Below are 27,799 nucleotides of genomic sequence, written 5' to 3' on the forward strand. Positions count from 1 at the left end.
GGATCAAAAAACAAGCAAGAAAAGTAATAGTGATTGCAATGGAAAAGTAAAGGAAAGCAATAAATGATGGAGGTGTAAACAATTATGGTGATATGGACATGAGTCACATGATGTTCACTACTGATGTCTCTCTCCCAAAAGACGATAAACAACTATGCTTGGGTAAACAAATTACAGTTGGGCAATTGACAGAATTATGAATGCAACACAATGCTAATGGGTAGTACGCCAAGACAAGTAGACCGTTTATTCATCACCATATTCTTACTAATCATCCACCTTGATATATCTATCCAGAACATCTTGCAGGTATTAAGTTGCGAGCCCCACCCAAAGTGTAAACTTAAAGCAACGGACAACTGCATTAGCGAACTATGCGTAAGGTATACAATCCTTGCAACCGTGGTCAAACGCATCGTTGTTTTCTCCCTGGTGGCAACAACACATCCCCTAGTCTCATGTTTTCCTGAACCCACAATCATGCATAACGTTCCCTCTTGGAGTTACAATCTACTACTCAGCCAAAGCAATAAATAGCAAGGGAGAACATGCATGAATCACTAAGGAACATAATATAAGAGGATAATCAAATATATAACTCATAACAATCTGAACATAATCTCATAATCCATCAGATCACAACTAACCGAGCATAGCAATAGCAAGAGAATTACATAGATGCCTTGATCATGTAGGGCAGCTCACAAGGACTAACCATTGAAGCACAAGATTGGAGAGAAGACATCACATAGCTACTGGTCATGGACCCTTGGTCCAAGGTTGACTACTCACGGCAGGTCCTGGAAGCATTCATGGCAGTGGAGAAGCTCCCGGAGGTTAAGAGATCTCCTAACACTCCTGATCTCGGAAGCGCGGCGGCGGCAAAACGATGGACAAATTTGTTATTCCAGAAAGTCTATGAGGGTTTCCTCACGGATCTCTAAATATAGGCCAAAGGAGGGCACCGCAGGAGGTGGGACCCACCCAAGTGACCTCCTGGCTCGGCCTGGGACTTGGCCGCGCCAGCAGGCCGCCTGGGAGGCCCTTGGCCCCCCTCTGGCCCACCTTCGGTGATCCCGAAGCTTCTTTTTCGCTTATTTTTTATATATTTTTTCTAGGTTTTTCCGAGCTTCGGAAAAGTTGGTAAAAGCCACTGCAAAATAGACATCAACAGACAGAATCTGGCACTGGGTGCACTGAGTTAGTAGGTTAGTCCAGATATGTGCAAAATGATATAAAAGTGTAGCTAAGCATATGACAATGTCACCCAAAAGATCATGGAACAAGTAGAAATTATAGATACATTTGGGACGTATCAACATCCCCAAGCTTAATTTCTGCTCGTCCTTGAGTAGATAAATGATAACACAATAATTTGTGTGCTGACATGCTAATGATGGGTAACGTAGCAAAAATCAAAAAATTTCCTACGCCATATTTAGGTCTTCCTATGGAGAGACCAAGAACGAGGGAGGGGTGAGTGGATCTTCATACATTTGAAGATCGCTAAGCGGAAGCATTGCTAGAACGCGGTTGATGGAGTCGTACTCGAGGCGATTCAGATCGCGGTGTGATTCCGATCTAGTGCGAAACCACGGCACCTCCGCGTTCAACACAGGTGTAGCCCGGTGACGTCTCCCGCACCATGATCCAGCTTGGAGGAGGGAGAGGTTGGGGAAGATCTCTGGCAGCACGACGGCGTGGTGTCGATGGAGAGACGAGGTCTCCCGGCAGGGCTTCGCCAAGCACCGTGGGAGAGGAGGAAGAAGAAGAGCAGGGCTGCGCTGAGAGAGAGATGGAATTCCGTGTCACCAATGGCCAAAACCCTCCCTATATATAGGGGGAAGGGAAGGTGGCGCCCCCTTTAGGGTTTCCACCCCTAAAGGGGGGGGGGCGGAAGACCTACATGGGGGGAGCGGTGGCGGCCAGGAGGGCAGGAGGGGGTGGCGCTCCCCCTGGTGGGCCTTAGGCCCACCTGCGCTTGGGTTCCCCCCTTCCCCCTCTTAGGCGCCATGGGCTGGGTGTGGGGGGTGCACCATCCCACCCAGGGGCTGGTTCCCTCTCACACTTGGTGTTGGGGATGTAACCTGGGGATGACCCGCCCTAGTTGGGCCGGGTTATCCATCGGGCGATTCATCTAAGTGTTTAGTTGGGCCTTGTTTTAGCCGAATCAAAGGTCGCACAACGAGTATGGCTCTTGGCGGGTCTCCCAGCCTTGGAAGATGGCGATTTAGAGACCGCAATGGTCACGAGTTGTAGAAAGGAAGGAATCCTTGTAAACCCTAGGGAATCGACCTGTATATAAAGGCGAGGTCCTGGGGGACAGAAGACGGGTTAGAAATCATCGAGTGCTAGGTTTAGGCGAGTTACGCCTTCCTTGTAATCGAATCCATATCAATACACACAAAAGCAGGACGCAGGCTATTACCTCCTCTCGAGGGGCCGAACCTGGGTAAATCGCCGTGTCTCTCCTGATTAACCCCTTTGATTCGCCACCAAGGTGCGATGGCTCCAGCATCAAGTCCTTTCACGAGGACATCTGCCGTGAAAAACCACGACAGTTGGCGCCCACCGTGGGGCCTACGCACGGTGGAGTTGAGTTCTCGAAGGGAGCCCTACCAGGGTTTGGGACTTACGCGACGGCGCTCATGACTCAGAGCCGCCGCGGGATAACCTACATCGACAACCAGCGATGGGGACCTGAAGCGAATTCGATTGAATCTGGCTACAGGGTCCCCTTCGGCAAGATCAACATCTTCATCGGCATGATCGGATCATCCGTTCCGGAGCCGTACATCTCCACCGACATCGTCAAGCCGGCCAGGTACGTCCGCCCAGTCATAACGCAAAATCTAACTCGCCCGGTCTTTGTGGGGTTCACGCCGGGATCGGAGGAGCCAGAACACTTGGCGACTCAGGAAACTACCCCGGTCAACTCGGATGATGAATCGTCCATGGGCGACTCAGATTCCATCCGGTCTCTTCATGGGGATGGTCTCGGAGGCTTGTCGCTGGCCATGGATCCGGAAGTCCTTGACCCAACCCGCCAACAGATCACCATCTACATGGCTGGGGCAACTCAACCCACACAAAACCCTGCTGGGGGCGATGGGACCGGCGGGACGTCCAGGAGTCCATCCGCAGTCCTGGTAGATTTAGCGGTGGAAATCACGAGACTAATGGCGACTCCCCTCACGCCAGAAAACCAAGAGGAGATAAACGCAGAGTTACCGAAGCTCAGAGAGGCGGTGGCAAAGACCCACCAGGATGCTGAGATGGAGTCCGCGAGGATCGAGACTCGACAAGCCCAAATTGCGGCCGAAAGGATGCGCTTAAACACTGACAACTGGCGGCTCGAGAGACAGCAGCGCGCGTCCGACGCCGTCCATCAGCGGAGACACCAGGGTCCCCTGCCCCATGACCTCAATCTGACCCGTCTGTTCGACACTCCACGAACCCCCGGGATGGGAGCCGCACCGGCAGGAGGACCGGGCCGCCCACCTAACCCGCCGGCTCAGCCGATTGAGGGTCAAATTCCTCGTTTCCGGACGCCTCAAGGCCACTTCTCCAACCCGGTGGATAACGTGCTTGCCGCAACTCGCCACCTGGAGTCTCTTCCGATTCACGGCAACACCCCAGCTGAGATAGAAGCAAGGAATGCCATCGAGATGTTGAAGACGGCGGTGGTTCAAAACGCCCAGTTCTCCCATAACCTCGAGAGGTTGTACTCCACCCCTCAGGCAAGTTATACCAGGAGCAGGCCGGAGGACTAGCCTGCCGTAAACAGTGGGCCGCGACACTTCCCGCAGGACAACCCGCCCGAGCTGAACCCGCTGGGCCGAGATCTCCCGAACATCCAAGACGCCCCGGCCCCCCTCGTAGGGGGCGGAGGGCGAGTTGGGGTACCATGCTTGTCCCCGGCCCTTCGGAACGAAAGGATGCCCAAGGATTTTAAGGGACCAAGGAAAGTGCCTAATTATACACCAGACCTCGAACCAGATTGCCATGGACATGCTCGACGTAAACGAGGCGGTTTGCGCCAGATACTTCAGGATGATGCTCGAGGGGTCGGCACGCACTTGGTTGAAAAACTTGCCTCCCAATTCCATCCAGTCCTGGGCCGAGTTAAAAGAGCGTTTCATCAAAAACTTCCGGGGAACCTGCAAACGTCCGATGACGATTGTCGATCTACAACATTGTGTTCAGCGCCCGGATGAATCGGCCCACCATTGGTCACGGCGGGTTGCAGAGATTATTCATTCGTCAGATGGTATTACGGCGGCTCAAGCTGTGCTTATCCTCGAGCACAATTGTCATTAACGGCCCTTATTGCAGAAGTTGGGGCGACTCAAACAGAAGGTCCAAGACATGGGTGAACAGATGGACACCCTCACTAGATATGCCGAGGCCGATGATACTAAGGTCCCGGCGAGGATGGTAAGGTTAACTCGCCCAAAAAGGGCGAGTCATCCAAAAATCATACCCGTCTCTAGGGGCGCAACCGTCACAATCAAGGGACCAATGGCAAGCGGAGACCGCAGGAGGAGCCCTCGGACTAGGTCGCGAACACCAATGCTAATGACGGCAAAAAGAAGAATCGAGGTTTCAGTGGGAAAAGGCGTCGTAACTATGAAGAGTTACTCAAGGGCCCTTGCCCGCACCACACCACGGCTGACGGCCCGGCGAGTCATTCTTGGGAAAACTGTTTCGTGATGCGAGAGTTTCAGGCGGAGGCGATCAAGAAGAGTCAAAACAAAGATCCAGACCAACGCCAGGACCAACTCGCCACGTCCAACCAAACACAGAACCCCTTCGGCGGCTTTCCCGAACAGGGGGCTGAGGGAGGCCCACAGCCAGGCGGCGGCCAGTACCCGGTGCACCACCAGCGGCGGTACAACCCGCCGGGAGTTTTCCAGCAGCCGCCCCCACAGGGGGCTCCAGAGGAGCAGGATGATAATGGGGGCTTCCGCAGCAACCCCAAATAGCTAAGTAATGGGCAGTACCATGTTTTCACTACTAATGCTTGCAGGCGAGATAAAAAGGTAAGTCACCGGGCTTACAGTATATCTGAGCCGGCGATTCCCAGATATCTCCATTGGTCTGAGCAGACCATAACATGGAGCAGGGAGGATCACCCGCCAAGAGTAGATAACCCGGGCAATCTGGCGTTGGTCGTGGCTCCCCAAGTGAGGGGTTACACCCTATCAAATGTGTTAATGGATGGTGGCAGCAGCATCAATATCCTATACTTCGACACCTTCCAGAGGATGAATCTATTGGAGAAAGACTTGATGCCTTCAACCACGCTTTTCCACGGAATTGTCCCGGGCAAGTCGGCTTATCCCATAGGCCGGGTCAGGCTCACAGTGGCGTTTGAACTGCGCAGAATTACAGGTCGGAGTCTCTAATCTTTGAGGTGGTCAAGCTGAAAAGCCCCTACCATGCACTATTCGGGCGACCGGCTTACGCCCGCTTCATGGCCCGCCCGTGCTATGTCTACCTCAAGCTCAAAATGCCTGGTCCCAAAGGACCCATCACAGTTGATGGAGATAGAAGGATCGCAAAAGAATGTGAAGAAGGGGACGCGGCTTATGCAGAAGTCGCCTGTGCGGCGGAAGAGCTCAAACACCATCGGGCCAATGTTGACCCGGCGGACATGTCGCCGCTCAAGAAGCCAACTACAGATTCTAAGTTGCCCCTCAAGTTCGAACCAACGGATGACACTAAGACAATCGATTTCGTGCCTGGCGATTCATCCAAGCAGTTCACCACTGGGACGGGTCTGGACCCCAAATAGGAAAGCGCGCTCATCGAATTCATCCGTGAGAATCGGGACATCTTCGCATGGAAACCTTCTGACATGCCTGGTGTACCGAGAGAATTCGCTGAGCACCATCTTAACGTTGAACCAAAATACAAACCTGTCCAGCAGGACCTTCGCAGATTCAACGAGGAACGACGCCAGGCGATTGGAGAAGAAGTCGCCCGTCTTTTAGCCGTCGGGTTCATTGTGGAAGTTTTTCACCCCAAATGGCTGGCTAACCCGGTGTTGGTACTCAAGAAGAATGGTACTTTCCGTATGTGTATTGATTATACAGATCTCAACAGAGCTTGTCCCAAAGATCCCTTCGCTCTTCCCCGCATCGACCAAATCATTGACTCGGTGGCGGGATGCGAACGATTGTGCTTTTTGGACGCCTATTCAGGATATCACCAGATCAAAATGGCCGTAGAGGATCAGGAGAAGACGGCCTTCATAACCCCCTTCGGGGCCTTTTGCTATGTGTCCATGCCTTTCGGACTCAAAAGCACGGGGGCGACTTATCAACGCTGCATCCAGAATTGTCTTCGTAACCAAATTGGTCCCAACGTCCATGCCTATGTTGACGATATTGTGATCAAGACCCGCCAGGGGGAGACACTATTGGAAGACCTTAAGGAGACTTTTGATAATCTACGGGTATATCAGATGAAGCTAAATCCTACCAAGTTCGTTTTTGGTGTACCTGCAGGGAAATTGCTGGGTTTCTTGGTATCGGAGCATGGCATCGAAGCTAACCCGGACAAGATCGAAGCGGTTACCTCTCTCGGAAAGCCGGCGAATGTTAATCAAGTTCAACGACTGGCGGGTCGCATTGCGACTTTAAGTCGTTTTGTAAGTCGCCTAGGGGAAAAGGCGATTCCTCTTTATCAATTATTGAGGAAGTCCGATCGATTCGTGTGGACAAATGAGGCAGACGAGGCGCTCGAGGCCCTGAAACGCCAATTGGTTAACCCGCCGGTCTTGGCAGCCCCAACTGAAAAGGAGCCTATGCTCCTGTATATCGCGGCAAATTCCAAGGCAGTAAGTGTGGCAGTGGTCGTTGAAATAAAGGAAGAAGGGAAGGAATACCCAGTGCAACGCCCAGTATATTTTATCAGCGAGGTGTTAACTCTTTCCAAACAACGATACCCGCATTGGCAAAAACTGGTATACGGGGTGTTTATGGCGAGTCGAAAACTTAAGCATTATTTCCAGGAGCACCCGATCACAGTGGTTAGTTCTGCTCCCCTTGGTGACATCATCCAGAATCGGGAGGCAACAGGGCGAATCGCCAAATGGGCGATAGAGCTTGGGTCTCATCACATACAATATACTCCCCGCACAGCTATCAAGTCCCAGGCACTAGTTGATTTCGTTAACAACTGGACAGAGCTACAGGCTCCGGAAGACCGGCCTGACCTTACCTACTGGACTATTTACTTTGATGGATCCAGGCAGCTGGAAGGCTCGGGGGCTGGTGTGGTGTTAGTATCCCCTCAAGGAGATAAGTTCTGTTACGTTCTCCGACTCATGTTTCCCTGCACTAATAATGTGGCGGAATATGAAGCTTTGCTTCACGGCTTGCGACTCGCAAGAGAGATGAACCTAACACGAGTCAGGTGTTTTGGTGACTCCGATTTGGTGGCGCAACAAGTTTCGGGTACCTGGGACTCTCGGGATCCCATGATGGCGGCTTACAGATGAGCTATGTATGATGTGGCGGGTCATTTTCATGGCTATCAGGTGGACCATATTGACCGGCGCCTCAACGAGGCAGCTGATGCCCTCTCGCGACTCGGCTCTCAGAGAAAACCGGTTCCCCCTAATGTTTTTCTGGATATCTTGCATAAACCATCCGTGGTTTTACCCTCAGAAGAGGAATTGGCGATACCGGATCCCGAGTCTCGGCTCGTGGCGGCTCTCCGTGTCACTCCGGATTGGGTTCTGCCTTATCTGGCTTATCTCACATGCGGCGAGTTACCCACCAATGAAGTTTTGGCTCGCCAGATCGTTCGGCGCAGCAAATCCATGGTCATCATTAATGGCGAGTTATATAAACGGAGCGCTTCTGGGGTGTTTCAGCGATGTGTTTCCCCTGAAGAAGGATGCGCGATCCTAAATGACATTCATTCCGGAAACTGTGGACATCACGCCGGGTCACGTTCTTTGGTATCAAACGCTTTTCGTCATGGTTTCTTTTGGCTGACGGCACATGCAGATGCAGAAGACATAGTTCGTCGGTGTGAGGGGTGCCAACGTTATGGGAGGCATGCTCATGTGCCGGCTCAAGAATTAAGAATGATTCCCATTACTTGGCCTTTTGCAGTTTGGGGGCTGGACATGGTTGGTCCCTTTGAAGTGTCCTCCAACAAGAAGACTCACCTATTGGTGGCAGTTGATAAATTCACCAAGTGGGTTGAGGCGGAACCTGTTGGAGCTTGCGATGCGGAGACAACGGTCAAATTTTTGAAGAAGCTGATTTTCCTGTTTGGATATCCGCACAGTATTATCACTGATAATGGTACTAACTTGTCCCAAGGGGCGATGCAGGATTTTTGTCGTCGAGAACATATCCGACTTGATATTTCTGCAGTCGCTCACCCGGAATCCAACGGGCAAGCAGAGCGGGCGAATCACCAGGTCTAGCGAGGGATCAAGCCCCGACTCATGTTTCCCCTGGAAAGGACTCCAGGGTGTTGGGTTGAAGAGTTACCTTCGGTACTGTGGAGTATTCGGACCACCCCGAACCGGTCCACGGGATTCACCCCTTTCTTTTTGGTCTATGGAGCAAAGGCTGTTCTCCCTACTGACATAAGGCATGACTCTCTTAGAGTCGCCGCATATGTGGAGCAAGTTAATGAGCTGGCGCGTCAAGATTCTTTGGATGCCTTGGAGGAGGCGCGTGACCTGGCTGCGGCCCGTTCGGCTATCTATCAGCAAGATCTGCGGCGTTATCATAGTCGCCGGGTTAAGAGTCGGACCTTTCAGGAAGGCGACTTAGTGCTTCGTCTAATACAAGATCGAGCAGGCATGCACAAGTTGTCACCCCCTTGGGAAGGGCAGTTCATCGTCAGCAAGAACCTCCGCAATGGCTCTTATTATTTGGTGGATCTTCGGCCTAATCGACCGACCACGCAGGCCGAGTCAACTCGCCCCTGGAATATTGCACATTTGTGGCCTTACTACACTTGAGCTCTTAAGCTCTACACTTTGTAAGTTTTTCAGTTTCATTATGAAGTAATAAAATACTCCCCGACTTGGGGGCTTCTCCATTAAAAAGCAAATTGTGTCATCCTGTTGTGACCGTATGAGCCGACAGAATCTGCATTTAGGGTGGGTGCACGAGCTTTCTGACTCGCCTCCCCCTGTCGCGACCTTATGAGCCGACGAAAACTGCATTTAGGGTGGGTGCACGAGCTTTCTGACTCACCTCCCCCTGTCGCGACCTTATGAGCCGACGAAACCTGCATTAGGGTGGGTGCACGAGCTTTCTGACTCGCCTCCCCCTGTCGCGACCTTATGAGCCAACGAAACCTGCATTTAGGGTGGGTGCATGAGCTTTCTGACTCGCCTCCCCCTGTCGCGACCTTATGAGCCGACGAAACCTGCATTTAGGGTGGGTGCGCGAGCTTTCTGACTCGCCTCCCCCTGTCGCGACCTTATGAGCCGACGAAACCTGCATTTAGGGTAGGTGCACGAGCTTTCTGACTCGGCTCCCCCTGTCGCGACCTTATGAGCCGACGAAACCTGCATTTAGGGTGGGAGCACGAGCTTTCTGACTCGCCTCCCCCTGTCGCAACCTTATGAGTCGACGAAATTATTGTTGCTATTTTTCGTCATGGCATAGCCCTGAAGGTTTTAAGCCTTTTCTTTTTGATGCTTGTTGACAATATCTATAGTTTGTTTGCTTTCACATATGCTATTCTCAAAGCTTAAGACAGGAGGGTGATAAGAATTGTTTCATCCGTGGCAAATTAAGCATTATGGAAGACTCCTATAAAGGCCGGTCAAATATTTCAAATCACCTTCAGGGCGATATAAAGGTTCTTGCAGAAGGTATCATCAAAAACAGTATTGACTTACGGAAAAGGACCTATTACATGGCTCTCAGGCCAATATCAAAAAAGTTTACTTTGCTGGCGCCTCGGGATCATCCTGATGTGAGCTCTGGCCGACTTCGATTTGCAAGTCGCCCAATACCCAATTGCACTTGGCCAAAGTAGCAAAGTCATCTTCATCAGTCAGAATTGATGCCAGGTCTGCTTCCAAGTCGAAAGGATTCTTGGGTCGCCGAGGAGTTAGACTGGTCGTCACGAAGGTTGGCGGGCTGACCTTCTTGTTTCTGCTATCATAAGCCGCCTGGTATTTTGTTAAATCAAGGCTTGCGGCAAGCTGAGTTGCAGCCAGCCGAGAGTCCTTGACGACTCGCTGATAGTCCGCTTCAACAAATTTGGACCCATCGTCCTTGAGCTGAGGAAAGCCTGCGGCTACTTCTTCCAAGTTGATTTCTGGAGCATACGCCAAACAGCGACTCAGGGCAGTCAGAATACCTCTCCGGGCGGCTGACCAAGTTAACTCGCCAATCTGAGGGGGAAGTGTGGACAAGCAGCCAAGCACCTTCTTGATGGAAGTGATAGGTTCTTTGGCACCCATCACAGCTTTAACAGTAAAGACACTGCATGTGTACAATTGCTCTGTCAGCGTGTAAATCGCCTTCAGCATCAACACACAGTCTTCTTGAAGGTTGGCGGCTCTTGGACCTGAATCATGATGATTAGCGACTTATCATAAGTGTTATTTTAAAACAAAAAAGAGAGGAAGAGATCAAAGGTTTAAGTAAAGCTTACCAAAGACGGCTTGCGTCATGTTGGAGATATGACGCTTTAAGCCGGACAATTCCTGTTGTACAGTGGCCAGCCTAGCTTCAGCTTTCTCTGCTCTCTTCAAGGCGGCATTTTGGTCAGCCTGAGCTTCTTTCAACTCGGCCTTGAGTTTTACTAGTTCGGCCAAGGCCAATTGACATTTTTCCTCCGACTTAGCTCGGGCGTCTTGTTGACCAGCTAAATTCTTCCTTAAATCGCCCAGCGCCGATTCGGTCTAAGCAAGGTTTTCCTATTGAAAGTTTAAAATAAGGGCAAGTCTCAGAACTACTGCAAAGCAATATCCCTAACACTTGGGGGCTAATGTATAATTTTTTCAGATGAAATTATACAAAAATCAAGACCCGGCTCATCTTTTTACTGATGACCCGGCCCTTGGGGGTTACTGGTCGCGAAGTTTTTCTAAATTTTCAAGACCCGGCTCATCTTTTTACTGATGACCCGGCCCTTGGGGGTTAATGGGAATAATATAGTATAACAAAATTTACCTCATGTTTGTTGTTTAACATCAGCAGCAGGTTTTTCTCCATCTCATAGCTCGCCTCCAGGCGACTTGCAAAGCCAGAGCAGAGTTCCTTAAACTCCAAATTTGCATAGTCGGAAAGTTTCGCCTTGGAGAGCCCAGACTCGGGAATGGCTTGGGAGGAGGATGCTACATGTTTGGACAAAACTGTCGCCGTCGGCTTAGAAAAGCCAGAACCAGTAATAACCACAACGTATGGGTCTTCTGTTGTCGTCAATGGGCTCGACGGCTTAGGGGCATCCATTGTTTCCTTGTGCGACTACGGAAGATCCACTTGAGTCGCAGGCTCAGTCTGATCCGGATTGTCTTGAGTCGGAGTTGATTCTTTCGTGGGTTCTGAAGTTGCGTCAGGAGTTGATCCACTGGTTTTCCTCTTCTTGGCATGTGCCCTGAGAAAAAGGGAATAAGCACGTTAAGGAACTGAAAGCTTGTTATTCTCAAAAATCAAGGCAAGGTTATCAAAAGACTTACCCTGGAACTCGAATCATTGGTGGACGTGTCGACATCACTGAGTCGCCGGAAGTGGGAGGAGTGTTCTGTAAGAATTATATGTCAATAATACAGGCGGGTTGCAAGCGTGATCCAAAGAGACATGAAGAATGGTTACTCATAAGAGTACCTCGCTTGGTTTTCTTTTGTTAGTTGCTGGTAAGCCAGATACCAGATCGCCGGAGTGACTTCGTGTTTTCCGATTTGAGGCATGTTGTGCTTTCTTCAGTAGGAAATTTGGGTCCAAATAAGAATTTGGATCTGAGAAGGGAACTTTCCCACAAATTCGCCTGGCCGGCTTAGGTGGAGAAGGAGATGAATCGGAGGAAACAGAAATTACCTTAACAGAGTCCTCCTGGCTTTCGTTATCTTCATTCTATTTCAATGAAAGGGAGAGATATAGATACAAAGGCTAAATAGGTGGCGAGTGAAAAAAGGACGAATTTTTACCTCCGAAAGTGCATCGCCGACTTGAGATTCGTCAACTTCGGATGGTTCAGCTGCAGCAGATTTGCCCTTACCCTTGGTTTTCTTTGAGGGCGGCTTGACATTTTTCATGGCTTGCTTTTTGGGCTTCCTGGACCAGAACTTATTGCCTTTCTGAAATGGCATATATTACGAAACCACAATACAAATGGAGCATAAAGAATAAAGACCAAAGGCGGGTTAGGTTTGTTTACCTTGGGCGTATGGTTAATTTTGCAGAAAGGCTTAAGGCCGATTTGGCCGCATTTTCCCGCAGGCTCGCCAGTCAGCTTTTTGATAATGGTAACAATATCCTTTTCCGTTAAAGCTGTGCGGAAATAGCATTGAGGATGATCCAGGGTGCCATCAAATTCACACATCAGACCATCCCGGTGGCTCAGAGGGAGGATACGCCATTCAACCCAACAGCGGATTATGTCAACCCCGGTAAGGCCGTTGTTCGTCAAAGATATTAATTCAGATAGTATTCGGATGAATTCCGATTCCTCCTCCTCGGTAAGCTTGTCTGGAAGCTTGAAGTTGGTCGGAAGGCGAGTTGGCCTGTAACCCAGAAGCTTGTTCTCGCCAGCAGGAGACGTCTCTTGACAGTAAAACCAAGACTCGCCCCAGCCTTTGGGATGGCTAGGCATGGTGAGTGAGGGGAATGGGCTATCCCTCCGGCGCTGGACATTGACGACACCAAGTTCCAAGCTGGGGCCGTTGTGGAATTCCGTTTGGCGATTCAGATGAAAGAAGGATCGATTCGCAGATAAGCCTCACAGAGAACTTGGTATTGGCACAAATTACTTATGGAATTGGGTCCCAGATCCTGGAGACGGACGTTCATAAAAGTCAAGGCGTCCCTAAGAAACTTTGATCCGGGCGGCTTAAAACCTCGCTCCAGGTGTTCAACAAAAATGATTATTTCCCCTTCTTTGGGGTTAGGGAGATCTTCTCCGAACCCGGTGCGCCAGCCAATGACATTCTGAGGATCCAAGCTGCCTGTTTTCACATAATCGGCTAATATGGAGTCATCGACCTTGGTAGGAATCCAGTCACTTTTGAAGACGGCGCCCATGCTACAAATAAGTAAAGTACGATATTACAAGCCTTGGACACTTACTGTATGGGATGAAATCAGTTCATTTAACCCGCCGAGTATTTTGATTAAGGAAGCCTTTGACCCGCCAGATCAAAGGGCCGAGTTGGGTCACTATGGCGACTTATGGAGGTGTGGCTATTCCCAAGAGCTACGTTCTGAAGATGGTAAAGGCGTTTCACTTAAAGTACCAGGAGATGAAGCCTATAAACAACTTTTTGCAAACAGTAAATAAGGAATGGATCTACCAGACAGACGAGAAAACCTAAAGAAAATGACTGGTCGCAACAGTTTATTATCAGATGTAGCCTGTCGCTTGGTGAAAAACATTATTTCCAAAGATTCACGAGTACAGGCGAATAAGTAAAAGTATTCGGAACATTAGCTATCCTACCAACGCTCGTGCTAATCGATTCAGAGCAAGTAGTGTCTATATGCAAGGAGCTTCAAGAACACGGCAATGGCGGGAGTTCAAGCGAAGAGTGAATCTACGCCTAAAAATATGTGGAGGCCTAACCCGATGCTGTCAGGTAAGGAGAGCCGACGGCGATGGGGTTTGCTGGAGAAGCACGGGCGTCCTGTCGAGCGAAGAGATTTCCGGCGGTGGCGAAGTTCGTGGTGAATGGCGAAGTGACCGACGGTGATGCAGTCGACGATGACGATGGCAGATGTGTTGGTTGCGGCGCGAGAATGGACGACGACGAAAGCCCACAGGCGGCACCGAAGCTCCTCGCGTGAAGGCCGAAAGCACGGTCGGCGGCCGATTCCTCGGGGCGATGAGTTTTTCTTGCTGCGCCGGTGGGGAGGAAGGTGACAGGACTGGTAGGTGGGAAGCGCCAGTTCTGTCCTCCCTCGGCCTATTTATCAAGTCAGGTGCTGAAATCGAGGCGCCATGAGCGGGAACCGCCGGGGGATAAAAGATTCGCTATAAATGTGCTCCGAAAATTTCGGGATAACAATGCGCTAAAGATCCGTTGGAGTTGTGGCGGTCTTCCCAAAAAAAGAGGAATAAGAAAAGGCCAGTTAGTAATGATCTGGCGACTTAAGGGATTGTCAGTGCCCAAAGGAGATGGAGGGTGTGCAATTTTTTGACAGATGAAGAAAAATAGGGAATGAATCGCCTTCAATGGAGCAGAGGTATTGGCGTGAAGAAGAAAGGTTCAAGTCAATTTGGGGCCTAATATTCGAGATGTAACCTGGGGATGACCCGCCCTAGTTGGGCCGGGTTATCCATCGGGCGATTCATCTAAGTGTTTAGTTGGGCCTCGTTTTAGCCGAATCAAAGGTCGCACAACAGGTATCGCTCTTGGCGGGTCTCCCAGCATTAGAAGATGGCGATTTAGAGACCGCAACGGTGACGAGTTGTAGAAAGGAAGGAATCCTTGTAAACACTAGGGAATCGACCTGTATATAAAGGCGAGGTCCTGGGGGATAGAAGACGGGTTAGAAATCATCGAGTGCTAGGTTTAGGCGAGTTACGCCTTCCTTGTAATCGAATCCATATCAATACACACAAAAGCAGAACGTAGGCTATTACCTCGTCTCGAGGGGCCGAACCTGGGTAAATCGCCGTGTCTCTCCTGATTAACCCCTTTGACTCGCCACCAAGGTGCGATGGCTCCAGTATCAAGTCCTTTCACGAGGACACCTGCCGTGAAAAAACCACGACACTTGGCCCATGTAGCCTCCTCGGGTTAGTGGCCCCTCCCCAGTGGGTCTCCGGAACCCTTCCGGTGGTCCCGGCACGTTGCCGGTGGTGCCCGAAACATTTCCGGCGTCCAAACCCATCCATCCTATATATCAATCTTTTCCTCCAGACCATTCCGGAGCTCCTCGTGACGTCCGAGGTCTCATCCGGGACTCCGAACAACCTTCGGTAACCTCGTATAACAATTCCCTATAACCCTAGCGTCATCGAACCTTAAGTGTGTAGACCGTACGGGTTTGGGAGGCATTTAGACATGACCGAGACATCTCTTCGGCCAATAACCATCAACGGGGTCTGGATACCCATGGTGGCTCCCACATGTTCCACGATGATCTCATCCTATGAACCACGATGTCAAGGATTCAATCAATCCCATATACAATTACCTTTGTCTGTCGGTATAGAACTTGCCCGAGATTCGATCGTCGGTATACCTATACCTTATTCAATCTCGTTACTCGTAAGTCTCTTTACTCGTTCCATAGCGCATCATCCTGTGACTAACTCCTTAATCACATTGAGCTCATGATGATGTTCTACCGAGTGGGCCCAAAGATACCTCTCCGTCACACGGAGTGACAAATCGAGATCTCGATTCGTGCCAACCCAACAGACACTTTGGGAGATACTCGTAGTGCACCTTTATAGTCACCCAGTTACTTTGTGACGTTTGATACACCCAAAGCACTCCTACGGTATCCGGGTGTTGCACAATCTCACGGTCGAAGGAAAAGACACTTGACATTAGAAAAGCTTTAGCATACGAACAACACGAACTAGTGCTATGCTTAGGATTGGGTCTTGTCCATCACATCATTCTCCTAATGATGTGATCCCGTTATCAATGACATCCAATGTCCATGATCAGGAAACCATGATCATCTATTGATCAATGAGCTAGCCAACTAGAGGCTTGCTAGGGACACATTGTGATCTATTTATTCACACATGTATTACTGTTTCCTACTAATACAATTATAGCATGAACAATAGAAGATTGTCATGAACAAGGAAATATGATAATAACCATTTTATTATTGCCTCTAGGGCATATTTCCAACAGTCTTCCACTTGCACTAGAGTAAATAATATAGTTACATTGTGATGAATCAAACACCCATAGCATTGTGGTGTTGATCATGTTTTGCTCGAGGAAGAGGTTTAGTCAACGGGTCTGCAATGTTCAGATCCGTGTGTACTTTACAAATATGTATTACTCCTCTCTGGACCTGGTCCTGGATGGAGTTGTAGCGGCGTTGGATGTGCTTGGTCTTCCGGTTAAATCAGGGCTACTTGGCTATGGCAATGGCTCGAGTGTTATCACAGAAGAGTGTCATCGGACTGACGCGCTTGGAACCATTCCAATGTCGGTGATGAACTCCTTCATCCAAATCCCTTCATGAGCCGCTTCTGAAGCAACTATGTACTCCGCTTCACATGTAGATGCTGCCACGACGTCTTGCTTGCTGCTGCACCAGCTCACTGCCCCGCCATTCAAAACATACACATATCCGGTATGTGACTTAGAGTCATCAGGATCTGTGTCAAATCTAGCATCGGCGTAACCCTTTACGCCGAGCTCTTCGTCACCTCATAAATGAGAAACATCTCCTTAGTCCTTTTCAGGTACTTAAGGATATTCTTGACCGCTGTCCATTGTTCCATACCGGGATCACTTTGGTTCCTCCGTACCAAACTTTTGGCAAGGTTTATATCAGGTCTGGTACACAACATGGCATACATTAGAGAGCCCACGACTAAAGCGTAGGGGACAATACTTATCTTCCCTCTATCTGCTGCCGTGGTCGGTGACTGAGTCTTACTCAATCTCATACCTTGCACAACCGGCAAGAACCCCTTCTTTGAGTTTTCCTTATTGAACTTCTTCAATATCTTGTCAAGGTATGTACTTTGCGAAAGACCTATGAGGCGTTTCGATCTATCTCTATAGATCTTGATGCCTAATATGTATGCAACTTCTCCAAGGTCCTTCATTGAAAAACTCTTGTTCTAGTAAGCCTTTATGCTCTCCAATAACTGTATATTATTCCCCATCAATAATATGTTATCCACATATAGTATGAGGAAAGCTACAGAGATCCCACTCATTTTCTTGCACAGACAAGCTTCTCCATAAACCTGTATGAACCCAAACGCTTTAATCACCTCATTAAAGCAAATGTTCCAACTCCGAGATGCTTGCACCAGCCCATAGATGGAGCGCTGGAGCTTGCATACCTTGTTAGCACTCTTAGGATCGACAAAACATTCTGGTTGCATCATATACAACTCTTCCTTAAGATACCCGTTAAGGAACGTTGGTTTGACGTGCATTCGCCAAATTTCATAATCATGAAAAGCGGCAAATGCTAACATGATTCGGACTGACTTCAGCTTCGCTACGGGAGAGAAAGTCTCATCATAGTCAACTCCTTGAATTTGTCGAAAACCCTTTGCGACAAGTCGAGCTTTGTAATCAGTCACATTACCGTTTGTGTGAGTCTTCTTCTTGAAGATCCATTTATTTTCTATGGCTCGCTGATCATCGGGCAAGTCCACCAAAGTTCATACTTTGTTCTCATACATGGATCCTAACTCGGATTTCATGGCTTCAAGCCATTTGTTGGAATCCGGGCCCGCCATCGCTTCTTCATAGTTAGAAGGTTCACCGTTATCTAACAACATAATTTCCATCACAGGGTTGCCGTACCACTCTGGTGCGGAACTTACCCTTGTGGACCTTCGTGGTTCAGTAGCAACTTGATCAGAAGCTTCATGATCAACATTATTAAATTCCTCTTCAGTTGGCGTAGGCGCCACAGGAACAATTTTCCCACGCTGTGCTACTCTCTGATTCGAGAGGGGGTACAATTACCTCATCAAGTTCTACTTTCCTCCCACTTACTTCTTTCGAGACAAACTCTTTCTCTAGAAAGGATCCGTTCTTGGCAATAAAGGTTTTACCTTCGGATCTAAGATAGAAGGTATACCCAATAGTTTCCTTAGGATATCCTATGAATACGCATTTCTCCGCTTTGGGTTCGAGCTTTTCTGGTTGAAGTTTCTTCACATAGGCATCGCAGCCCCAAACTTTTAGAAACGACAGCTGAGGTTTCTTGCCAAACAATAGTTCATACAATGTCGTCTCAACGGATTTAGACGGTGCCCTATTTAAAGTGAATGCTGCATTTTCCAATGTGTATCCCCAAAATGATAGCGGTAAGTCGGTAAGAGACATAGATCATACCATATCTAATAAAGTGCAATTACGATGTTCAGACACTCCGTTAGATTGTGGTGTGCCAGGCGGTGTTAGTTGTTAGACAATTCCACATTTCCTTAGGTTTGTGCCAAAGTTGTGACTCAAATATTCTCCTCCATGATCAGATCGTTCACACTTTATTTTTCTGTCACGTTGATTCTCAACCTCTCTGAAATTCCTTGAACTTTTCAAACGTCTCAGATTTGTGCTTCATCAAGTAGATATACCCATACCTACTCAAATCATCGGTGAGAGTGAGAACATAACGATAGCCACCTCGAGCTTCAATGTTCATTGGACCACACACATCAGTATGTAGTATTTCGAATAAGTCAGTTGCTCTCTCCATTATTCCTGAGAATGGAGTCTTAGTCATCTTGCCCATGAGGCACGACTCGCATGTGTCAAATGATTCAAAGTCAAAAGACTCTAACAGTCCATGAGTATGGAGTTTCTTCATGTGCTTAACACCGATATGACCAAGGCGGCAGTGCCACAAATATGTAGGACTATCATTATCAACTTTGCATCTTTTGGTATTCACACTATGAATATGTGTAACATCACAATCAAGATTCATCAAGAATAAACCATTTACCAGCGGAGCATGACCATAAAACATATCACTCATATAAATAGAACAACTATTATTCTCCGACTTAAATGAGTAGCCGTCTCACATTAAGCAAGACCCTGATACAATATTCATGCTCAAAGTTGGTACTAAATAACAATTATTAAGGTTTGAAAATAATCCCGACGGTAGATGTAGAGGAAGCGTGCTGACGGCGATCACATCGACCTTGGAGCCATTCCCGACGTGCATCGTCACCTCGTCCTTGGACAGTCTCCGCTTATTCCGTTGTTCCTGATTTGAGTTGTAAATGTGAGCAACAACACATGTATCAAATACCCAGGAGCTACTACGAGCTCTAGTAAGGTACACATCAATAACATGTATATCATATATACCTTTAATGTTGTCGGCCTTCTTATCCGCTAAATACTTGGGGCAGTTCTGCTTCAAGTGACCTTTTCCCTTGCAAAAGAAGCACTCAGTCTCAGGCTTGGGTCCATTCTTTTTCTTCTTCCCGGCATCTGTCTTACCGGGCGCGGCAACGGCTTTGCTGTCTTTCTTGAAGTTCTTCTTACCCTTGATCTTCTTGAAACTGGTGTTCTTGTTGACCATCAACACTTGATGCTCTTTTTTGACTTCTACTTCTGCAGATTTGAGCATCGAGTACAAGTCGGGAATGGTCTACTCCATCCCTTGCATGTTGTAGTTCAGCACAAAACCCTTGTAGCTTGGTGGGAGAGACTGGAGGATTCTGTCAATTACAGAGTCATCCGGAAGTTCGAATCCAAGCTGAGTCAGACATCCGTGCAGCCCAGACATTCTGAGAATATGCTCACTAACAGAACTGTTCTCCTACATCTTATAGCTAAAGAACTTGTCAGAGACTTCATATCTCTCGACCAGGGCATGAGCTTGAAAAACTAGCTTCAGCTCCTGGAACATCTCATATGCTCTGTGTTTCTCAAAACGCCATTGGAGCCCGGTTCTAAAATGTATAACATGCCACACCTAACCAGAGAGTAGTCATCACTCTGCGCTTGCCAGACGTTCTGAACATCTTGGGCTGCCGCGGGAACAGGGGGCACCTAGTGGCACAGCAAGGACATAAGCCTTCTTGGATGCAATGAGGATGAGCTTCAAGTTGCGGACCCAGTCCGCATAGTTGCTACCATCATCTTTCAGCTTATTTTTTCTCTAGGAAAGTGTTGAAGTTGAGGTTGACAGGTGTGTTGGCCATTGCATCTACAATATTTGTAAAGACAACTTTTAGACTAAGTTCATGATAATCAAGTTCATTTAATAAAATTAAGTATGAAATCCCACTTAAATTGACATCCCTCTAGTCATCTAAGTGATACATGATCCATGTCGACTAACTCGTGTCCGATCATCACGTGAGACGGACTAGTCGTCATGGTGAGCAACTTCATGCTGATCGTATTCAACCATACGACTCATGTTTGACCTTTCGGTCTCTTGTATTCAAGGTCATGTTTGTACATGCTAAGATCGTCGAGTCAACCTAAGTGTTTCGCGTCTGTAAATCTGGCTTACACCCGTTGTATGCGAACGTTAGAATCTATCACACCCGATCATCACGTGGTGCTTCGAGACAACGATCCTTCGCAACGGTGCACACTTAGGGGAATACGTTCTCGAAATTTTTATGAGCGATCATCTTATTATGCTACCGTCGTTCTAAGCAATAAGATGAAAAACATGATCAACATCACATGGAATCATATAGTGACATGATATGGCCATTATCAACTTTTCTCCATCGATCTCCATCTTCGGGCATCGCATGATCATCATTGTCAACGATGTGACACCTTGATCTCCATCATCATGATCTCCATCATCGTGTCTCCGTGAAGTCGTCACGCCAACTACTACTACTACTACTACTAGAGATAACCGTTAGCAATGAAGTCAAAGTAGTAAACACATGGCGTTGCATCTCATACAATAAATTAAGACAACTCCTATGGCTCCTGCTGGTTGTCATACTCATTGACATGCAAGTCGTGAATCCTATTACAAGAACATGATCATCTCATACATCACACCTATAACATCACATACTTTGGCCATATCACATCACATGTCAAACCCTGCAAAAACAAGTTAGACGTCCTCTAATTGTTGTTGCAAGTTTTACGTGGCTTATTTCGGTTTCTAGTAAGAACGCCTTCTTACCTACGTGACAGCCACAACGATGATATGCTAAAGCTATTTACCCTTCATAAGGACCCTTTTCATCAAATCCAATCTGACTAGTGTGGGAGAGACAGACACCCGCTAGCCAGCTTATGCACCTAGTGCATGTTGGTCGGTGGAACCTGTCTCACGTAAGCGTACATGTAAGGTCGGTCCGGAATACTTCATCCCACAATACCGCCAGAAAATAATAAGACTAGTAACGGCAAAGAAATGACAAAATCATCGCCCACAACCTTTCTTGTGTTCTACTCGTGCATAGAATCTACGCATAGAAAACCTGGCTCGGATGCCACTGTTGGGTAACGTAGCAAAAATCAAAAAAATTCCTACGCCATATTCAGATCTTCCTATGGAGAGACCAGCAACGAGGGAGGGGTGAGTGGATCTTCATACCTTTGAAGATCGCTAAGCGGAAGCGTTGCTAGAACGCGGTTGATGGAGTCGTCCTCGGGGCGACTCAGATCGCGGTGTGATTCCGATCTAGTGCCGAACCACGGCACCTCCGCGTTCAACACACATGCAGCCTGGAGAGTTTGGGGAAGATCTCCGGCAGCACGACAGACTAGTGACGATGGAGAGACGAGGTCTCCCGGCAGGTCTAAGCCAAGCACCGTGGGAGAGGAGGAAGAAGAAGAGAAGGGTTGCGCCGAAAGAGAGATGGAATTCCGTGTCTCAATGGCCAAAAACCCCGCTATATATAGGGGGAAGGGAGGGTGGCGCCCCCTTTAGGGTTTCCACCCCTAAGGGGGGCGTGGCGGTAGCCCTAGATGGGGGGAGGGGTGGCGGCCAGGAGGGGAGGAGGTTGTGGCGCACCCCCTGGTGGGCCTTAGGCCCACCTGCGCTAGGGTCCCCCTCCAACTTCCGCCTCTTAGGCGCCATGGGCTGGGTGTGGGAGGTGCACCAGCCACCCAGGGGCTGGTTCCCTCTCACACTTGGCCCATTTAGCCTCCTGGGGCTGGTGGCCCCTCCCGGTGGGCCTCCGGAACCCTTCCGGTGGTCCCGGCACGTTGCCGTTGGTGCCCAAAACATTTCCGGCGTCCAAACCCATCCATTCTATATATCAATCTTTACCTCCGGACCATTCCGGAGCTCCTCGTGACATTCAGGATCTGATCCGGGACTCCAAACAACCTTCGATAACCTCATATAACAATTCCCTATAACCCTAGCGTCATCGAACCTTAAGTGTGTACACCCTACGGGTTCGGGAGGCATGCAGACATGACCGAGATATCTCTTCGGCCAATAACTAGCAGCGGCGTCTGGATACCCATGGTGGCTCCCACATGTTCCAAGATGATCTCATCGGATGAACCACGATGTCATGGATTCAATCAATCCCGTATACAATTCCCTTTGTCTGTCGGTATAGAACTTGCCCGAGATTCGATCGTCGGTATACCTATACCTTGTTCAATCTCATTACTGGTAAGTCTCTTTACTCGTTCCGTAGCACATCTTCCTGTGACTAACTCCTTAGTCACATTGAGCTCATGATGATGTTCTACCGAGTGGGCCCAGAGATTCCTCTCCGTCACACGGAGTGAAAAAACCCGACATCGATTCGTGCCAACCCAACAGACACTTTCGGAGATACCCGTAGTGCACCTTTATAGTCACCCAGTTACGTTGTGACGTTTGATACACCCAAAGCACTCCTACGGTACCCAGGAGTTGCACAATCTCATGGTCGAAGGAAAATACACTTGACATTAGAAAAGCTTTAGCATACGAATAACACGATCTAGTGCTATGCTTAGGATTGGGTCTTGTCCATCACATCATTCTCCTAGTGATGTGATCCTGTTATCAATGACATCCAAATGTTCATGATCAGGAAACCATGATCACTACAGGAATCAACTTCTTTGTCGTCTTCCATCACAGACGGCAAAGACTAAATCCCGGACGGCAAAGAGAATATCACAGATGGCAAAGAATCTCACGGCCGGCAAAATTTCTGCGTCAGCCTACGACGGCATCGTACCTTCTTTGCCGTGTGTCCCCACAAAGCGGACGACAAAGCTCTTTGCCGTCGGCTTTCCATAGGAGCAGTCGGCAAAGTGCTCGAGACGGCGGCCAACAGGCGTTGCCTTCATTAGGGGTTAACGGAGGCTTTGCCGTCTGCCTCCGCCTTATTCTTTGTCGTCTGGCTCCTCCTCCTCCCCCCTCCACTCTTTGTCGTCTGCCTCCTCCTCCCCCCTCCTCTGTGCCCTCTTCTTTGCCGTCTGCCCACCCTGGAGGCAGACGACAAAGAGCCTATATAGAGACCCCAGGATGCACAGCTGGGTGCCATGTGGCACCTTTGCCATCTGCCAGCTGATGGCACAAGTCTTTGCCATCAGCTGGCAGACGGCAAAGAGACCATATAGTACCTGTTTTTTTTTGTTTTATATTATTTGCACAACATATATATATATATTTTTTTTTGACAGCACATTTATATAATTCACCACACATATATGATATATAGTTCACCACACATATACTTGCCAACACATATATATAATTCACCACACATATATGATATACATATACATCAATGTAAATCCCCATATATCAAAAGAACCAACATACAAAGTATTGCACTGTTTATCCATATATACATATACATATAGTTCGACATTGTTCATCAACTCAAATGAAAACTAGATGATATACATATAAAGTTCATCCATCGACATTGTTCAACTCCATGAATGCCAGCTTCCATGCATGTAGTATATCCAATCTGCAAAAATGTGAATAAGAAAGTCAGAACAAGAACAAAATATGATGTTTTTGAGCTAATTATATAATTTTTGGCGGAAAACAAGCTAAGAATATAATATGAAAGAGGAGAACCATGGTTCTTATGCCATTTTTAGCTTATTATGGCATTTTGGAGCTAAATGGGTTAATTATGTCATTGTTGGGGGAAATTAAAGCAAGGATAATATGAAAGAGGAGAAGAAAGAGGATGAGGAGGAGAAGAAGGAGAAATCAAGAAGAAGGAGGAGAATGAGGAGGAGGAGGAGACGGACTAGAAGGTCCTTGGCCTTCTCCTCCTCCTCCTCCTCCTTCTCCTTCTTCTCTTCTTCTTCTTCTTTCTTTCTTTCTTTTAATTTTTCCTATTTATTCTCCTCTTCTCCTCTTGTTGGAGCTAAATTACCTAATTATGTCTTTTTGGAGCAATATGGGCTAATTATCCCATTTTATAGGAAAACAAGCTAAGAATATAATATTCATGAGCTAACCAAGGTTCTTATGCCATTTTGAGCTTATTATGGCATTTTGGAGCTAAATGGGCTAATTATGTCATTGTTGGGGAAATTAAAGCAAGGATAATATGAAAGAGGAGAAGAAAGAGGAGGAGGAGGAGAAGAAGAAGAAATCAAGAAGAAGGAGGAGAAGGAGGAGGAGGAGAAGGACTAGAAGGTCCTTGGCCTTCTCCTCCTCCTCCTCCTCCTCCTTCTCCTTCTTCTCTTCTTCTTATTCTTCTTCTTCTTTCTTTTCATTTTGCCTATTTCTTCTCCTCTTCTCCTCTTCTTGGAGCTAAATTACCTAATTAGGTCTTTTTGCAGCTAAATGGGTTAATTATCCCATTTCAGAGGAAAACAAGCTAAGTATATAATATTCATGAGCTAACCAAGGTTCTTATGCCATTTTGAGCTTATTATGGTATTTTGGAGCTAAATGGGCTAATTATGTCATTGTTGGGGAAATTAAAGCAAGGATAATATGAAAGAGGAGAAGAAAGAGGAGGAGGAGGAGAAGAAGAAGAAATCAAGAAGAAGGAGGAGAAGGAGGAGAATGAGGAGGAGGAGAAGGACTAGAAGGTCCTTGGCCTTCTCATTCTCCTTCTCCTCCTCCTCCTTATCATTCTTCTCTTCTTCTTCTTCTTCTTCTTCTTCATTCTTTTCATTTTTCCTATTTGTTCTCCTTTTCTCCTCTTGTTGGAGCTAAATTAACTAATTATGTCTTTTTGGAGCTAAATGGGCTAATTATCACATTTTAGAGGAAAACAGGCTAAGTATATAATATTCATGAGCTAACCAAGGTTCTTATGCCATTTAGAGGTTATTATGGCATTTTGGAGCTAAATGGGCTAATTATGTCATTGTTGGGGAAATTAAAGCAAGGTTATATGAAAGAGGAGAAGAAAGACGAGGAGGAGGAGAAGAAGAAGAAATCAAGAAGAAGGAGGAGAAGGAGGATAAGGAGGAGGAGGAGAAGGACTAGAAGGTCCTTGGCCTTCTCCTCCTTCTCCTCCTCCTCCTCCTCCTCCTCCTCCTTCTCCTTCTTCTCTTCTTCTTCTTCTTCTTTATTTTCGTTTTTCTTATTTCTTCTCCTTTTGTTGGAGCTAAATTACCTAATTATGTCTTTTTGGAGCTAAATGGGCTAATTATCCCATTTTAGAGGAAAACAAGCTAAGTATATAATATTCATGAGCTAACCATGGTTCTTATGCCATTTTGAGGTTATTATGGCATTTTGGAGCTAAATGGGCTAATTATGTCATTGTTGGGGAAATTAAAGCAAGGATAATATGAAAGAGGAGAAGAAAGAGGAGGAGGTGGAGAAGAATAAGAAATCAAGAAGAAGGAGGAGAAGGAGGAGAAGGAGGAGGAGGAGAAGGACTAGAAGGTCCTTGGCCTTCTGCTCCTTCTCCTCCACCTCCTCCTGCTCCTCCTTCTCCTTCTCTTGTTCTTCTTCTTCTTTCTTTTCATTTTTCCTATTTCTTCTCCTTTTGTTGGAGCTAAATTACCTAATTATGTCTTTTTGGAGCTAAATGGGCTAATTATCCCATTTTATAGGAAAACAAGCAAAGTATATAATATCCATGAGCTAACCAAGGTTCTTATGCCATTTTGAGGTTATTATGTCATTTTGGAGCTAAATGGGCTAATTATGTCATTGTTGGGAAATTAAAGCAAGGATAATATGAAAGAGGAGAAGAAATAGGAGGAGGGGGAGAAGAAGAAGAGATCAAGAAGAAGGAGGAGAAGGAGGAGAAGGAGGAGGAGGAGGAGGACTAGAAGGTCCTTGGCCTTCTCCTCCTTCTCCTCCTCCTCCTCCTCCTCCTCCTCCTCCTTCTCCTTCTCCTTCTTCTTCTTCTTCTTTATTTTCCTTCTTCCTATTTCTTCTCCTTTTCTTGGAGCTAAATTACCTAATTATGTCTTTTTGGAGCTAAATCGGCTAATTATCCCATTTTAGAGGAAAACAAGCTAAGTATATAATATTCATGAGCTAACCAAGGTTCTTATGCCATCTTGAGGTTATTATGGCATTTTGGAGCTAAATGGGCTAATTATGTCATTTATGGGTAAATTAAAGCAAGGATAATATGAAAGAGGAGCATAAAGAGGAGGAGGAGGAGAAGAAGAAGAAATCAAGAAGAAGGAGGAGAAGGAGGAGAAGAAGGAGGAGGAGGAGGACTAGAAGGTCCTTGTCCTTCTCCTCCTTCTCCTCCTCCTCCTCTTTCTCCTGCTTCTCTTCTTCTTCTTCTTCTTTCTTTTCATTTTTCCTATTTCTTCTCCTTTTGTTGGAGCTAAATTACCTAATTATGTATTTTTGGAGCTAAATGGGCTAATTATCCCATTTTAGAGGAAAACAAGCTAAGTATATTAAATTCATGAGCTAACCAAGGTTCTTATGCCATTTTGAGGTTATTATGGCATTTTGGAGCTAAATGGGGTAATTATGTTATTGTTGGGGAAATTAAAGCAAGGATAATATGAAAGGGGAGAAGAAATCGGAGGAGGAGGAGAATAAGAAGAAATCAAGAAGAAGGAGGAGAAGGAGGAGGAGGAGAAGGACTAGAAGGTCCTTGGCCTGCTCCTCCTTCTCCTCCTCCTCCTCCTCCTTCTCCTTCTTCTCTTCTTCTTCCTCTTCTTCTTTCTTTTCATTTTTCCTATTTCTTCTCCTTTTGTTGGATCTAAATTACCTAATTATGTCTTTTTGGAGCTAAATGGGCTAATTATCCCATTTTAGAGGAAAACAAGCTAAGTATATAATATTCATGAGCTAACCAATGTTATTATGCCATTTTGAGGTTATTATGGCATTTTGGAGCTAAATGGGCTAATTATGTCATTTTTGGGGAAATTAAATCAAGGATAATATGAAAGAGGAGAATAAATAGGAGGAGCAGGAGAAGAAGAAGAAATCAAGAAGAATGAGGAGAAGGAGGGGTAGGAGGGGTAGGAGAAGGACTAGAAGGTCCTTGGCCTTCTCCTCCTTCTCCTCCTCCTCCTCCTCTTTCTCCTTCTTCTCTTCTTCTTCTTCTTCTTCTTCTTTCTTTTCATTTTTCCTATTTCTTCTCCTTTTGTTGGAGCTAAATTACCTTATTATGTCTTTTTGGAGCTAAATGGGCTAATTATGCCATTTTAGAGGAAAACAAGCTAATTATATAATATTCATGAGCTAACCCATGTTCTTATGCCATTTTGAGGTTATTATGGCATTTTGGAGCTAAATGGGCTAATTATGTCATTGTTGGGGAAATTAAAGCAAGGATAGTATGAAAGAGGAGAAGAAAGAGGAGGAGGAGAAGAAGAAGAAATCAAGAAGAATGAGGAGAAGGAGAAGAAGGAGGAGGAGGAGAAGGACTAGAAGGTCCTTGGCCTTCTCCTCCTCCTTCTCCTCCTCCTCCTCCTCCTCCTCCTCCTTCTCCTTCTTCTCTTCTTCTTCTTCTTCTTTCTTTTCATTTTTCCTATTCCTTCTCTTCTTATTGGAGCTAAATTAGATAACTATGTCTTTTTGGAGCTAAATGGGCTAATTATCTCATG

This window comes from Hordeum vulgare, chromosome 3H, assembly GCF_904849725.1.
Source record: "Hordeum vulgare subsp. vulgare chromosome 3H, MorexV3_pseudomolecules_assembly, whole genome shotgun sequence".
In the NCBI taxonomy this organism is placed as follows: Eukaryota; Viridiplantae; Streptophyta; class Magnoliopsida; order Poales; family Poaceae; genus Hordeum; species Hordeum vulgare.